Genomic DNA, 15,465 nt, shown 5'->3' with positions numbered 1-15,465 from the left:
TTTTCTCTTCCACCTTTTTTGGCCTCTCTACTGTTCCCTGTGATTAATAAGGATGCACCTTCATTAGCATGCATGTCGTTTATTAATATACCTTAAAACACTTAAAAAGGCAATTCTATAAGTTGGCATCTAAATTTAAACTAAACTAAACTAAACTAAGCCTTAGGTTTATATACCGCATCTTTTCCACTGAAGTGGAGCTCGGCACGGTTTACAGAGTTTAAAAAATATGGGAAGAGAGAAGAGAAAGAGTTTACAAAGCATAAAAAGAGGGGATGTAATCAGGAGAAGAGATTATTATATGCTAGAGAAAAGCCAGGTTTTCAGTTGTTTTCGGAATAGTTGGAGGCACCAATGGTATAGTGAGGGAAGGGGTGTCTGGGGTGGATAAGCCCAGCATTGTCACGCCATGCACTTCCACACGCACGCTTCCCTTTGCGCCCGCCACGCGCTCACCTTCAAATCTTCTCCTGCAGTGAGCAGTATTTCTCACCCGTGACCAGGAAGTGACGACGGCAAGAGAACTGAGGCTGGCGTGAACAACAGGTAGGAGTTGCTATTCGCTGACAGAGAAGATTTGAAGAGGTGAGCGGGTGGAGAGGAAGAGAGTTGCCTGCGCCTCTGTCAAGATAGCACCCGAGGTGGCCTGCCCTTCCCCCCCAGGTCCCCCTTGCTACACCACTGTTATGCACCAACAGAACCTACAAGAAGGATATTATGGAGATGGTGGCTCGATATTGTGGAGATGGTATTATGCGATGGTGGCTCGTTGATGGCAGCGGGTTGATCTTCTGAGCTTGCCCCTGAGGAAGGACATGAAACATGGGGGTCTCTGTAGGGCATTCAGTTAAGGCACCCTTGAATGTACTGAACAGCTGCCTTCATCTCCAGATAAGTTGAAGCAACGTTTTGATTGATAGTTGCCACTTTCTATTTATTCCATTAAGTAATCACAGTAACACAGTACATATTAAATGTTTTAAAAGTTGTATTGCATTGGGCACTTTTCCAAAAAAGCAAACATGTTGATGATTTAAAATGATATTTTTGGGTAAGGCCCATAGGGTACCTTGGGTGCACTTTTGCTGTGGGATATAAATGGGTGAAAACCTATTATACATAAGGTTATTCCCCAGAAACTGATGCTCACCTTCATTATTGAAACAAAATTTGGTTTAGTGTTAAGTGCCGTGGGCAAGCCATGAAAACTTGGAAGCTGGTCTTTGCTGAGGACAATGCACCAACCGAGAACATATGTTACAACCTTCTGTGGTGTCCATAACAGAAACTTATGCATGCAAGTGCTATGCATTATTATGTAACTGGCAAGCATAAGTCGCTTGGGCGGAATTCATGAAGGGGTGCTAACCATGTTAGCGTGTCCTAAATATTAAGCTGCCCATTATATTCCTACGGGCATCTTAGGGCTCCTTTTACTAAGCTGCGCTAGTGGGTTTAACGTGTGCTACAGTGCCGCGTGTGATAGACGCTAATGCCTCCATTGAGCTGGTGTTAGTTTTTCCACGTAGCGTGGGGGTTAGCGTGTACTAATTGTTACTACGTGCTAACGCGGTTAGTGCTCCTTGATGAATTTCCCTGCCTGAGGAATCTACACCTAATACAGTAAAGAAAATGGAGTATCACTCAGGGATCTTGAAGTAATATTGAAATCTGTGCACGCTAACAAATTTTTCTAAAGGTTTTTGAGGGGGCCGTGTCATGGGCAGAGAGTCTGCGTTTCTGCTCTAATCAGTTAACATATGTACATTACTGCATGCTAATTGGTTAGCGCATGGATAATGCAGGAGCCCTTACCACCTACAATGTGGTTGGAGGTAAGTGCTTAAGCAGCAATTATTTTTAAGTAGCCATACGCTAATGGCAACGTTCTCTCATGTTACGTGAAACAGTTCCTCCTCCTGATGCAGCGCTAATTTGCGAAACAAGAGGCCCTCGTTGAAGGATTAGAAGTCACTCTGCCTTCCATTTACAAGTGAGGGATATGATACAAAGCTCAGCGCTGTATATTTGGTGCCATTTGGGATTATAACCACGAGGACTGGAGCCTTCAGGAATGGAGTTTGCAAGTTAAGCTTTCCCCCCCCCTCCCTTATTTTCTGAATTATAGCAACTATAGCTGTGAATGAAACAAACATCTTTGGAACTGTATTTCTATGGGGTGTGGTAAGGTTAAGTTTAGTATTTGAGGTTTTCGTAGTGCGGTCTTTTCTCTGAGAGTGGAGCGTTTTACGGTGCCATTTTTCCTGATTTAAGGAAGAAGCCAACGAAAAGAACAGGTCCCTGTGGATTTAGAGCAGTTTTGGTGCTGCAAGTTGGAGACCAATACTGAATGTTTGAGTAGGGTTAGGAAAAGGAGGACAGATTGAGACATCCAGGTTTTATTTCCATTGTGGAAGTAAAATCCAGGTGTTTTAATCCATCCTCCTTTTTCTGGAGCCCTATGGTAACCCTATGTTTGAGGCTTCTGTTATTTAATGTTTGGTGTTAATGATTGCCTTCCATAGTACTTGGGAACTTTTAAGCAAACATTTCATATTTTGATTTTAGGGCTCCTTTTACTAAGCTGCGGTAGCGTTTTTAGCGCCCGCTGCAGATTAGCACGCGCTAACCCCCGTGCTACGCGGAAAAACTAACGCCAGCTCAATGGAGGCGTTAGCGTCCAGTGTGCGCAACATTGTAGCGTGCACTAAAACCGCTAGCGCAGCTTAGTAAAAGGAGCCCTTAGTATGGGTGGTGTCTGTCTGGCAGGAGCCGATTATGTTGGCGCGGATTAAGATTTAAAAGATGCATACCATTTAAGCACGAGATGTGATGGTATCTGGTTGGTGCTGTATGAGGAGACTAGTTTATTTCTAATCCCCATTTTTCTGTTTACATACTGATTTTCTGATGAAGCATTGGGTGAAATGGGTCCCATTGGAATTGGGAATCTCCAACCAAAAAAGCTAAGTTGAAGTTTTATTGTCATTTGATACTAAAGATACTAAATTATACTAAATGATGTACATGAGGAGTTTTTATGACCAATGATTACAGTGATGTTTCATTCAATTGACCAGCCTTGGCTGTTTTGAAACAACATAATAGTAGTACTGAAGTCTTTTTTCCCTCTGTGTATAAAATGACCTACAGTCATGATTTACATTGTTAAACTATTACAGCAAGTTTGATACGATCCCAGCAGGGAATGACCTTTTTATAGTTCTACTCCTGAATCTCATGTATTAATTTTGCCATTAGCGTGTGGCCATTAAAACAGATTAGCCACAGTGGTGGAGATCCAAGATGGCTGCCGCTTGCTGCTGCTGGAGAGGACGCTTAGGAGTGTCTCGCTTACCTTTTGGAAATGCCTAAGAGAAGGGGAAGAAGCGTTGGTGTTGCCTCCTGACGCTCGGAGACCCCTTTGCCTGCAGTGGATGCCATTTTTAGGCATCTCATGACGTGAGCAGGTTTCGTCGGGGAATCGTCCGCTGAGAGCGCCGGCCAGAGAGTAGTGCCTCAGCGAACTCCCTTGGGCTAGAAGCTTCCCTGAGCCCCGACGTAAGGACGCCGCCCTTACAGCCATTGCCGCTGGGAGCAAGCTCACCGCGAGAGGAGAGCACACCGGAGGAGGAAGTGTTTTCCTCTCGAGAGGCCATTGCCTTCGGAGGGCTTGCAACTGAAGACAGCTAAAAGTGATTTTCTCCTTTTAGAAGAACCAGCGACAGGAACAACTCCAGCTAAAGGGAATCAAGACTTCAGAGAGGTAAACCAGCCGAGTGAACATTTATTAATGACACAAGCAACTTTTGTTTCTCCTGTTAAACCCTCTGAAGTCACTCTAGATCTCTCTTTGGGACTTAGTGTCCAATCTTGGAAATGCCCTTAATTTCAAGTAAAAATTTGGATAAAGAAATACAAATCAGAAAGAAGAAATAAAAATTATAAGGAAGAGACAGTATCATTGAAATTAGATATTCTAGAAGAAAAGAAGAATTTAAAAACAATCAAGAGTAATCAAGATCTATTTGTTAAAGATAATACAATTATGAAGAGAAAATTGGAAGCTTTAGAGAACAATATTGGGGTTAATAATCTGCGTTTAATTTAATTTTCCTAAAGTATTATCAATTTCTCCACGAGATATGATAAAACGGTACTTTCTGGAAATCCTTAAAATACCTGAAATTCCTTACCACCTCTTACAAAGGTTTATTATTTACCTATAAGAAATCAGGTCCTCAAAGAAAGAAGAATGAAGAATACCACAGGAAGAACCCTTGGACGTTTCCACTTTGTTAGAGCAATATGATAGAGAACTGGTACTCCAGCCACTCTCTTATTGACTATGGCTTTTGGCCCAGACAAGGATTGGATTCTTAAACTTTTCTTTTAAAAACAGAAGCCAAGGACTTTCTGGGTCTCCATATTCAGATATTTCCTGATGTCTCGAGAGAGACTAAGAAGAGAAGAAGGGAATTTTTAATGTTAAACCAGGAGTGACTCAGATAGGGGGTCTTTTCTTTCTTAGGTACCCTTGTAAATGTGTCATAAGATACCGTTCCTTGAAATATGTATTCGTAGAACCAGCTCACTTGACTGCTTTCCTTTCTGCGAAACGTCTTGAGTCTGTAGAACCATCTGTACCCTTGCAATAATAATTAGCCTCACTTTTCAGTAGCAGTTTAAGCGATTTTCCTCTGTTAAAATATTTTTCTTTTAATTTAATTTTACTCTTGTTGTTAATCCTGGATCCTAATTTGAGGGACTAGTGTGTGATTAAGTTATGATGTTTATTTTCTTCTAATATTTTGATTTATTTTCAGGTATGAGAGTAAATAATAATATTATTATGTTTTCTTGATCTCACTTTCTGTACATTTATATGCTTGATAATAAATGTGTAAATTTTTATAAATTAAAAAACAAACAAACAAACAAACAGATTGCCACATGAGCCTTTACCACCATCCATTATTTAGGCAGTTAGGGCCTGATTCTATAGGCCACCGATCATGTGTCAATCACTCATCGGAGCAAGCCAGGCAGGAGAGATACCCACTTCTTCCTGCCTCGAAGCCGTCCCGCCCCCTGCCCCAGACAAGCCAGGCAGGTGGGATGCCCTCTGAGGCTTGCGGGAGTGTCAGGGGGTTCAGGTTCAGGGGGGTATGGGTTCAGGGGGGGATGGGCATCCCTCCTGTTAGGCTTACTTCGTTGGTGGAGGTTTTGGGGTTCAGGCAAGAGGGAGTGGGCATCCCTCTTGCTGTCTGACTTCAAGGTGGGGGGGGGGGGAGGGTGTCCTACCACGGCTGCTCAGCTATTCACAGCAAGGAGATTACCATGCCGCGATCAGCTCAGTGGCCTTGTATATTTGAAATGTAGGCCAGCATTTTGTTGGCCTCTATTTCAGATGTCTGTTGTGGTTAGGGAGTCGCCTAGGGCTACTTAAGCTTGCCCAAGGTCACTTCCGGGCAAAACCACGCTCACGCCCAGCCTTATGGCGAGCTTAAAGTGTTCCGAAGCATCTCCCTCAACTGTGGCAGATGCCTTAGTTTGATTTACTTTTTTTAAACAAGTGCCCCGTTTGGTTGCTAGACAGCAGCGGGATGCATACTGCTGCCTACAATCAGGACTTCCTTTTGTAGAATCAGCCCTAAATGTAGGCCTGCATATTTAGAGGCCTGCATGTAGGCATCTATATCACATCTACAGAGACACACAGGGATTGCTTACCGATTGCCCAAGGCCACTTCCGGGGAAACCATGCCATGCTATGCTTTGGGCAGCGTAAGCGCCTCTACGCGTCCCCCATCGGTGTGCGACATATGCCTACAATAAAAGCATCCTTCCCCCCTTTTTTTAAAACATGTATCCCAAGTGGCAGTGAGACAGCGCTAAGATGCGGCTGCTTAAGAAGCTGTGGAACCACGGGGTGGGAGGGGATGTGCACAGATGGATCAAGCACTGGTTGTCGGGCAGACTGCAGAGGGTCGGAGTAAAGGGTCAATATTCTGACTGGCGGGGAGTCACAAGCGGTGTACCACAGGGGTCGGTACTGGGGCCGTTACTCTTTAACATATTTATCAATGACCTGGAAAAGGAGGCAAAGTGCGAGGTTATAAAATTTGCAGACGATACCAAACTGTGCGGCAGAGTTAGGACCAGGGAGGAGTGTGAGGACCTACAAAGAGACCTGGACAAGCTAGAAGACTGGGCAAACAAATGGCAAATGCGCTTTAACGTGGACAAATGCAAGGTCATGCATATAGGGAAAAAGAACCCGTTGTTCAACTACAAATTGGGGGGGGTATTGTTGGGAGACAGCAGACTTGAGACGAGACTTGGGTGTGCTGGTGGCATGCATCACTGAAGCCATCTGCACAGTGCGCAGCAGCCTCAGGAAAAAGCCAACAGGATGCTTGGCATCATAAAGAAGGGCATAACAACCGAACACGGGAAGTCATCATGCCATTGTATCGAGCAATGGTGCGTCACATCTGGAATACTGCGTTCAGTATTGGTCGCCGCACCTCAAGAAGGACATGGCGGGTACTTGAGAGCGTCCAAAGGAGAGCACCGAAAATGGTAAAAGGGCTGGAACACTGCCCATACGCGAGAGGTTGGATAGGTGGGGCTCTTCTCTCTGGAAAAAAGGAGGCTCAGTGGGAGATATGATAGAGACCTTCAAGATCATGAGGGGCATAGAGAGGGTGGATAGGGACAGATTCTTCAGACTGAAGGGGACAGCAAATATGAGGGGGCATTCGGAGAAACTGAGGGGAGATAGGTTCAAAACAAACGCAAGGAAGTTTTTTTTCACCCAAAGGGTCGTGGACACTTGGAATGCGCTACCGGAGGAAGTGATCAGGCAGAGTACGGTACAGGGATTCAAACAGGGATTGGACGGATTCCTGAAGGATAAAGGGATCATGGGATACTGAGGGAGGAGCTGGGATGTAACACAAGTATAGAAAGCTAACCAGGTAATGAGTATAGAAACCAAACCAGGTCATGCAGGTGCAAGACCGGAGGGTTAGGACTTCGATAGGAAGACAGGACTTAAATGAGAAACCAAGGTGGCAAGGGAGCCCCTTCTGATGATACAGACAGGTCGTGACCTGTTTGGGCCGCCGCGGGAGCGGACTGCTGGGCAGGATGGACCTGTGGTCTGACCCGGCGGAGGCACTGCTTATGTTCTTATGCCTACCACTGCCTACCATTGGGACACACATTTGCAGAATCAGGTCTTTAGGGTCACACTCTAATTGGTTAGCAATGTAGCTGGACAGGACATTGGAGTATCAGGCTGGGAAGATGAACTCCTGGATAAATTCGCTGATTGCTCAAACCTGTTCTTACTTTACATTTAGGAAATCATTAAAAACTTATTTATTTGATAAACAAGAATGTTGATTTTAATTTTACAATGTGGTTCTATTTTTATTCTTCTAAACTTTTTTTTTTTTTTTTAGTAATATTTGGAACTGTGTTTTAACTAATGCTGTATCTGACTGCTGTATGAAGTATTGTTTTTATGAAATTATATTTTTTTGCTGAAATGTTTCAGGTTTTTTTTCTGTTGTGAACCGCCCAGAACTGTTGGCAGGGCGGTATATAAGAAAATAAATTATTATTATTATTAACCAATTAGCACAGAACATGGGCCACTCTCCATCCACAGAAATACCCCTGCACCAAAATGTAAATTTTATTTTTTAGTTCATGGGTAGCGTGCACACATGGCAAAATTAGGGAAAGGGGAAAGGGATTGGGACTTGTATACTGCTTTTTGTGGTTTTACAACCACACTCAAAGCGATTTACACACAGGTGCTTTAGGCATTTTCCCTATCTATCCTGGTGGGCTCACAATCTCTCAAATGTACCTGGGGCAGTGGAGGATTAAGTGACTTGCTCAGGGTCACAGGGAGCAGCATGGGGTTTGAACCCACAACCTCAGGGCGCCGAGGCTGTAGCTTTAACCACTACACCACACTGCTGGATGCCTAAGTGTGCCCCATGGGACACCATTTTTTGCTGCGGAAAGCTTGTGTTCGTGTTTACCACAGCTTTGTAGAACGACCCCTTAGGGCAGGGGTAGGGAACTCCGGTCCTCGAGAGCCGTATTCCAATCGGGTTTTCAGGATTTCCCCAATGAATATGCATGAGATCTATTTGCATGCACTGCTTTCAATGCATATTCATTGGGGAAATCCTGAAAACCCGACTGGAATACGGCTCTCGAGGACCAGAATTCCCTATCCCTGCCTTAGGGCCAGATTCTATAAACAGTGCCTAATCACACCTAATTTTATTTTTAGGCACCAGTGTGCATGGTTGTCAATCAACTGCTTGGTGTCCTTTATAGAATCATGCCTAGCGGCACCTGAGTGGACTTAGACATCGCTAGGCATCCTAGAGGTAGGTGCCTATGTCAGACACCTAATAATGCCTAAGTCTACCATGCCTATTCTCTGGCCCTAACCATGCCTACTTTTCAAATAGGCATCGTTTGGCATGCCCAACTTTTAATTGTTTTCTTAATTTTTTTAAATTAAAGATTAATGGTGTAGTCAATTACCACATCAATTAAGCTTGTTAAATCAATTTGGGAGGTGCAAGGAATTTACCCCCTCCCCATTTTTACAAAACCATAGTGTATTTTTTAGCGCTGGCCATGGCGGTAACAGCTCTGACGCTCATAGAATTCCTATGAGTGTCGGAGCTGTTACCACTGTGGCCGGCGCTAAAAACTACGCTACAGTTTTGTAAAAGGGGGGAGGGGGATAGTTAGGCTTTGCTATATGTCCATGATTAGGGTGCCTAGTTCACCTAACCTAGACACCGTTTATAGAATCTGGTCCTTAGTGCATACACAACAACAACACACTCCTGATTTGCCAAACAAATCCTAAACTAGAAAAAACAAGGAAGGCAACCAAGTCACATCGAGGTCTGCGTGGGGGAAGCTCAAAGTGCCAAACTTGGCTCACAACTTACAAGCCAAATGCAGTGTAACATGTCAAAAAGCATGTCACACTGTATAATGTTGTAGGGCGCTCTCAGTGTGAACCCTCAGTGATAGGAGCACAGCTCCGACACTTCACTTCTGGGTCAAGGCGATAAGCCTCCACCCGCACACCATCATCGAGCGCCCTGTGTGTGCAAGAATCAAACCAATCAACAATCAAAGTGAGTAAATGAAACTCAACACAAACAACCTGAGCGACCCCCACACAAACCCTGCCAGCCAAACCCCCTCAAAAAGCATGCACAAAATCACAAACAAAATCAAAAACCATACCAAAAAGTGAAAAACATATCCAAAAATAAGCAATACTTATCCAAAACTGTCACACAAACGGAAAAAACCGCGTCAGGAGGAAAGGTTCAACCGCGCTGGTTTCGGGAGGAGCCCTTCTTCAGGCCTTCTTCAGGCTCCTCCATTCCGATGCCTATGTGCAGGTGGACAGAAATGTGTTAGTTGGATGAATAAACAGAAAGATTATCTTATTAAACAGATTATCTTGTACAACTAGAATAACATAAGAACATAAGAATTGCCTCTGTTGGGTCAGACCACTGGTCCATCGCATCCAGCAGTCCGCTCACACCAACAGGAGATAGAAACACAAAGAAACAGAGAAGTCAACTAGGTGATACTCAATTCTTTTATTTAAGTCAAGACTCGACACGTACGTGTTTCAGCCAAAGGGACTGCCTCAGGAGTCTGTAATTCAAAATGATACATTGCATTCTTGACAATTCTCTCTTTTAATTCTGGTACATAAATCATTCAAAAGAAAATGAACAAAATAATCAATTTGGAGTGTGTCCACAGTATAGAGTAGTTGCCCATACATTCCAGAAATGAAAGTAATGTTATCTAGCTTAGATTACTGCAATGTTGTATTTCTTGAGGTTACTTCTTCTGCTTTTACAATTCACTCAGAATTCTATCATCTGTGCATTTTTTGGAATACATTACATTAGTGACTTCTATTTCGCCCATACCTTGCAGTTCTATGCAGATTACAAAAGAAGCTAACTGGACATTTCCAGGAAAATTACAATTTTGGATTTAGGATTACAAAAAAAGATAACTGGACATTTCCAGGGGAATTACCATTTAGGGAGTTGTTTACATGGTTGAGATTTTGCAGAGGAAAATTGCAAGAGTGGAAGAGACTTTGAGGGGGAATTTACAAGGGAGGGGGTGGACAAGGGGAAGAGTTAAGATATCTGGATAAATTTTTTGAATAGCAGGGTTTTGATTTCTTTTCGAAAAGATTTGAAGTCGCTCGTTGTTGTCAGCAAGTTGGAGATGGATTGGTCAAGTTTGACTGCTTGCATCGCTAGTAGGTGGTCAAACATCTTGTGTTGAGTGCCTTTGTATGGGGGGTAGGTAAATGGGGTCTGAGTTCTACTTTGTCTAGTATTAAGAATTCCGGTTTTAGGCGGTTGTTTAGGTAAGTGGGGGCAGTGCCATTTATTGCTTTGAATAATAGACAGTATAATTTGAATTGAATTCGTGCTTGTATAGGTAACCAGTGTGAGTCTAGGTAGGCAGTGGTGATGTGGTCAAATTTACTTAGCGAGTAGATCAATCTGAGAGCAGTGTTTTGTACAGTCTGTAATTGTTTTATCATGTTTGCAGGGCATGGTAGATAGAGGATGTTGCAATAGTCCACTAGACCTAGGACTAGGAATTGGACTATGATCCTATATTGCTCTTTGTCGAAGAATTTTCTTACTTTTCGTAAATTGTACATGATTAAAAATGCTTTCTGGGTAGTCTTGTTGATTTGGATTTGCATTGTGCAGCATCTATCTATCATCACTCCTAGGAGTTTAAGAGCAGACTGTTTAGGGTATTTGGTGGCATTTATTTCTAATTCTATAATGGATGGGGTTTTGGCCTTTTCGAGCAATAGAAATTTTGTTTTGTCCGAGTTCAGCTTCAATTTGTGGTCTATCATCCATTTTTCCACTGCATCTAGTGTTTTTTTCAGTTTTTCCTGTTGAAATGGGGACAGGTGAATCGAAGGGGAGGAGTATGGTGATGTTGTCTGCGTAGCTGAATGACGTTACATCAAGGTTATCTAGAGTGGTCTGAGCAGTAGTGGCTCGTGGCCAGTAGGGGGTGATGTCTATGGGACGGTAATGGAATGGATGTCAGGACATGATAGTGCAGTATTTTTGTAGAGTTTTTCTACAAAAGGGCCTGTTTTTCGTATGATTCTGGGTAACTCTAGTTAGATACAAGCATATGTGTTAGATAAGGCCACGCCCAATAGAAGCGTACGAAAAATTGGTGAATAAAAATCTGAATATTAGACAAGGCCAGAAAAAACACACTACAGATTAAATATTAAGGGAAAGTATAATAATATTCTTTTTATGTACTTTGCTATTAGGCTAGATCATGAAGGAAATCAGGATATACATGGACTCCATTTTCTTCTCAGTCTCTCCATTTTGTGTCAGTGACTTTCTGTCTTCTTTGTTCTCTCTGCTTTTTTTTTGTGCAAAGTTTCCCGCTCTTAGCATCGTGGTTCTAATTGATACCAGATGTGTCTTAGGCTGAGTAGGAAGAGCATATTAGATTTTATATTCTAAACTGAGATATAACTTGCTTTAAATATGAATGAAAATACATGGTCTGAATGAATGAAGGGGCCCCGAAAGTGAATGATTATATGTATTGCTGTGTATTGAACAAAAGAATGGGTTTTGAAAAAACATATTATATATATTTGCAACCTAAAGAAATTCAAAGGGCACAACATCTGGAAATAATTAGCAGTCTCTAGCATAGAAAGGGGGAAAAACAGCCCCTCCTTCTCCTCCAGGATAAGGCTGTGAACATTTCAGCACCTTACCTGATACTAGACAGGCTATCTGAAATAAGTTTTAAGAATGGCAAAAGGAATATTGGATATGTAATAAAATGTTAATGTATATTCAGAAATGAATGTAAATAAAACAATTGTAATTTCTGAAACTTTTAAACATAGAGGAATTTTCTTTGTCTAACTTTAAACACCACCTCTGTTAATTTTGATTGGCTGACAGCCGATGATGTCACACTGAGCCAAAGGTATATAATGGGGTGTTTTGAAGTATTGAGCTGAGTTCGTTATCAGAAGGCCAGCATTTTGGCAACTATAACGACCTCCCACTAACGCAACTAGCCTTTTAATGTCCATGATAGAAAAATAGAAACAATACAATTAAACATTTTGGTAAATCTTGCATTAGTGTCCTTTTCCATGTTTTTTTGTTATTTTTCACACCTTGAGTGAAAGCTAGCAGCTTAATTGGCAACTGCAGCTTTATGAGTGCGCAGGCTTCCAATGCCCATGCTCAGGTCCCAAGGGAGGATATAAAGAGGTTGAAGAGCGTAAGCGATAGTGGTGACCCTTGAGAACTCCACAGGGGTTAGACCAGGGTTCTGATTTAAGATCATTTGTCTTTACTCTGAATAAAGAAGCAGGATCATGTTTCTTCATATTATGTCTCGCTGTATTGGTTAAAGATGGAGTATAGAATTCAGTATAAGTTGTTGTTGGTCTATTTGAGTGTACAACAATTTGTACCTAAATATTTACAAGATTGTGTTCTATCACATGTACCTTCTCGTGCATTACATTCGGTAGAGCACTCTGACTTGATTATACCAACATGAAAAAAGTTGCATTTGGAAACAATTCCTGTGCAGACCCCACTGAATGGAACAAACGTCTGGTCTATATTAGACAGAAGAAAGACTTGTGTAATTTTAAGAAATTGTTGGAACGTCATTTATTTTGTAAGATGAAAATAGGGTTATTGATGTTTTTCTATATTAGATGAAGGATACATTTTATATGCTGTTTGTATATTTATTGTGCATGCAATCTTTTAATCTGCCTTGTTAAAGACGGACTATAAAAATAATAAAAAAAACTATAAAATAATAATAAACTATAAAAATAATAAACTATAAGAGCCCCTTAGTTGGGCAGAGGAGGCCAGTTTTATGAAAATAATTTTGCCCCAGAAATACTATTTATGAAGGCAAATTACTTTATAAATCATTCTCCTATGGTTTACTGCTGTACAATTGTTGAGAAAGCTGAAAAATGTTATATATAGGAGAGCTGCTAAAATTGCTCTTGGACCATTGAGAATTCTTCCAACCATGCTCTCAACCTATCAAGAAAGGCAAACTATGCATTATGCATTTGCTTATATTTCTAAACTATAGCTGTACAATGCCCCCACTGCAACTTGCAACAATAAAATCAATAGAAACTAGAATCCTCTCTTACAATCCAAAACATTTGTTAATGAAAAATCTGAGTTTAATCTGATATGACATCAATTCTCCCAGCTCCGTTGTTTCACTCTATATTGCTCTTCTGCTCTCCTTCTCCACCAGCTTCTTAATTGTATTTGAAAATATCCTGAATCCAAAAACTATCCTGTTTATGATTGCAAAGGATATTCACAAGTAGAAAGGCTTTCCCCATACTTGCTTTACAAAATGACCGTATACTACAATTTAGGAAACAGAATGTCCTTGGCTAAGGCTTGGCGAGTAGGCAGCCACGACCGTGACATTTGTAAAATATTTTACACTTTCTCATTTTGATCCCAGGTAGTCCTTGATTACTTCTGAAACTGGAATCTAATATCAATATGAACTTTTAAACGACATGCAAATCACAAATGTAACCTTTGCTTTTATGCCAAGTGAGAGTGTTTTGTGTAATAGTACTAAGAAGAGGTTCGACTTTTTAAAAAGCAACACACCAAAAGCATTCCAATGCTGTTACTACTACTACTATCCATTCAGTCGTGTTTGACCCTTGGATAATCTGTAGGCCTGTCCTTGCCATGCTTTCCTGTTTTCCATTGCTTCTGTCAATTGCTTGATGTTCATTACTGTATCATTCTTGATGGTATCAAGCCAATGGGCCATTGGTCTCCCCTGCTTCCTTTTACCACTGACCATTCCGAGTAGCATCTTCTTTTCTAGTGAACTCGCCCTTATCATATGTCCAAAATAGGTCACTTTCTGTTTGGTAATCTTGCCTTCCAGGCGCAACTCTGGGTTTACATGTATGTTGGTAATCCTAACTGTCCATGGGATTCTCTAGCACCACAGCTTCTCTAGCACCACTGCTCAAAGGCATCAAAGTCTTCTCTAGCACCACAGCTCAATGGCATCAATTTTTCTTCTATCTGCTTTTGTGAATGTCCATGTCTCGCAACCATATGTCATGACTGGGAACACAATGATAGTGATCAGTTTTTGTTTGATGGTGACTGAAACGTCCTTTGCACTTCCATATTTGGTCCATGCTCACCATAATTGCACATCCCAGTGCTAATTGACACTCGATCTCTCCCCTTATGAGTATTTTAACTGGGTACTCTCATGTCTAGGCATAAAAATGTTGAAAGCCTTATGAGACTGATATTCAGTGACTAGGAAAAAAGTAATGAAAACACTGAAAAATATCAGTGGAAACAAGTCCACTTATCAACAGATCAACAATATGTACAGGACTTGTGTGCAAAATATCTACGATATATAAATGTTTTTCTTTACCATAGAACTCTCAGATACCTGCGCTGTTAAATCATACTCGATTTTCCTAACAGCTTATGCAGGCAAAGGATATCTTTCATTGAGCTCTATGTTTTATAAAAAAAAGTGCAAATGCTTTGTGCAATAAACTCAAATAAAGTGCTATAGTGCTAATGATATAACTGGAAACGGCACAAATGTTTGGTATTTCTTTGTCAATGCAGAAACACTTCTGATCTAAAAATTTGTGCTTCATCTGACTGCAGTGTTCGACAAGAGGAGAATTTGATTTTTCACGTTTTAAACTCGATTTGTGCTCAATCATTCTGGTTTTGAATGATCGCGTTGACATGCCCACATACCATTAATTACAAGGACAAGCGATTTTACATAAATTATATAATCAGAAGAACATGTTATAAATGTCTTATGGAATACGTTTTCCCATGTATGAGGTTAACAAATTCTTTTGTGGAGACAGACAAAGAAAGCTTCTGCAACGAGAGTCACGCTGGATTATTAGATTGGGTACTCTCAAACCAGGAGGACTGAACACGATAGTGGACTGGTGTTCATTTTTATAAAGTTTATTTTTTCAGAAATGTATTCATTTTTTATGTTCAGTTATTCATTTTCTTAGTTTCATTTAGTTGTTAGTTAATTTAAGTAAAATCTGTGCGTTGGCGCTTTAATTTGAACAATTGATGAATAATTAATGAGCATGTTCTTAAGTGCATAATTGGCGTCTGGTTGGTGTCAGTGCCATTTTGCTTCACAAACACGAGCAGAGCTGCCCAATGAGTAACTGTTTTGTTAATAGCTCCCAAACATCCCTAAATTTCTTAAAATGCCCCTGCTGCATGGCATAACGAATTCCACCAAAAATTA

This window comes from Geotrypetes seraphini, chromosome 9 (assembly GCF_902459505.1).
Source record: "Geotrypetes seraphini chromosome 9, aGeoSer1.1, whole genome shotgun sequence".
Lineage (NCBI taxonomy): Eukaryota > Metazoa > Chordata > Amphibia > Gymnophiona > Dermophiidae > Geotrypetes > Geotrypetes seraphini.
This window is presented reverse-complemented; position numbering follows the sequence as displayed.